Below are 2,194 nucleotides of genomic sequence, written 5' to 3'. Positions count from 1 at the left end.
AGTACCTGTTGTCTTCTACGGCGATTTCTTGTGCGAGGAGCACTGCCACAAATAAAGTTCAACACAAAACACAAATTTTCCACTCAATATCGATTTTTTTATCGGAGAGAGACGTGAGCTCTCGCGCGCGTTGTCAGCCATTTTTTTGTTTGTTATGTTGCACACATGACTCAAGGGCGCTAGTGTCGCCTCTCGCTCTAACGAATGCGTTGAGGTATGTGCGGGAAAAGGAAGGGAATAGGATTGCAAACACCAGTGAAATTACCAATACAACAAATTATGAGTATGAAAATTACCGCGCAACCAATCGTGATTCATCATCATCATCCTCCTGCCCTTATTTTATCCCAATTTGTGGTAACATTCTGGTCATATTGGTCATATTATTGCCTTGTGTTCCAAATATTATTGAGCCTGGTACTCATATAAAGGCTATCTATGTTTTAACAATCACCATCAAAGCTAACTAACAAAGCTACTATTTTAGATGACAATATGAATAAGAAAAGACACAGTGTTAGATGATACATAATAATGGTCCATACATATTAACATAGGCAAGAAGAAAGAACTTACTATTACCTAAGCACCTGCAGGCAACCTTAATGTTCCCCGCAGCAACCCAGTAGGAACTTTATAGTTTATAGGTACTACAGATTTAGGCACTAGTTCTACAATCCCCAATGTTCTCAGGTTTCAGGACAATGCAGTGTTGACTGCCAGCAACCAGTTGTCCCCGGGAGTGCGACATGGCGCCCAGGCTGTGTTCCTCTTGTCACCTTGTAATCCGTACCTATTTCATTTACACTCGTGCTGTCCTGAATTGCATTTTATTTGATCTCTAATGAAATTCAAGTGTCAGTGAGCTGGACATTATCATCGTAAGTACCTAATGTTTCTATGACTGTTTTATAATTCATAAATATTGCTTTTCTATTGTCAGGAATTCGCAATGTTTGACACTGAACACGACTGTTGACAGTAGCAGCTTAGCATTAGGTGAACCGGCGACCGCAGGATGTTATACTTCCACAACAAACAACACAATATTATTAAAATGTTAGACACAGTACACGGAGAATGTAGTAAAATCAGGCTGCTGCCAGAGGACTCAACGAAAAAGACAAATGAATTTTAAAAGGAGCTAGTATCGTTACTATCGAAATGGTATTATAACATTAAAACAATAGTTATAGTATGAATGTATTGATAAAATGCAGTGAATGTAATGTTTTTTTTTTGATCGATTGAAAAAGTTTATTCATTCATCTACACTGTAAAATATGTTGATTGTAGAGGTAAGTTCTTGTTGGTCACTTTATGTACTTCGTACTTTGTGTCTGAGTATTTACCACGTTTATAATGCTTTATTTAATTATCAGCTCAACAATATTGTCCACCAAAAGCAGAATAACCGATACAATATCTTCACTTAGGAATACTATTGAATGGATGTTAAAACATAAAATGTTACATAATATTTGTATTTGAATAACTATATTCTATTGATTGTTCAAAAATTTATCCACTTTGTTGGTGTCTGTGCCTCACAGGCCTACAGTACGAACCATCCAAGTTATTTTAACGGAATGAATACTCCATGTCTGCATTGGTTACTGCTCCGTGTCTATAAATTCGCACGTTTAGCGATTAGCGAGTTGAACTGTAGTTATTATCAAAACATATACCAAACAGTGAGCAGTGCATACAGTCTTATATTGAAGTTTAATTTTAAATTCAACATTAATATATTTTTGAATAATGTTGGAAAAAGAAATGCTGTTTATTCAGTTAGTAATTACTTTTTTTGGTGAGTTTTTATCCTAGTTTTGAATTTAACGTATCTAAGTACCACATTGTGTAAAAGGAGACCTTTTACTAAGTAAACGTTGTTTGTTGAGAAGTCGAAGGTTAGATTAGTGTATGTGTGTTGTAGTCATCTGCTACCGTATCTAGATAGCTACGGATAACGGGGATGGTTTTTTTTCATATGACTTATTTCACAATTAATACTGGCATCCTAATGCAACTATGGATGTGGGATTGGCGTTCTTTTCGGTAGGAGTTCACCTATGTATGCAATTATACCAATTTAATTTTCTCTTCTGTCCGTCGTCATCTCACAAGTCATTCCAGCCAGCCATATCCCTTTATACCGTAGGTACAATATGCCTGTACAGTTCTGAGTACATCC

The sequence above is a fragment of the Helicoverpa armigera genome, chromosome 24 (genome assembly GCF_030705265.1).
Source record: "Helicoverpa armigera isolate CAAS_96S chromosome 24, ASM3070526v1, whole genome shotgun sequence".
Lineage (NCBI taxonomy): Eukaryota > Metazoa > Arthropoda > Insecta > Lepidoptera > Noctuidae > Helicoverpa > Helicoverpa armigera.
Note: the sequence above shows the minus strand (reverse complement) of the source record.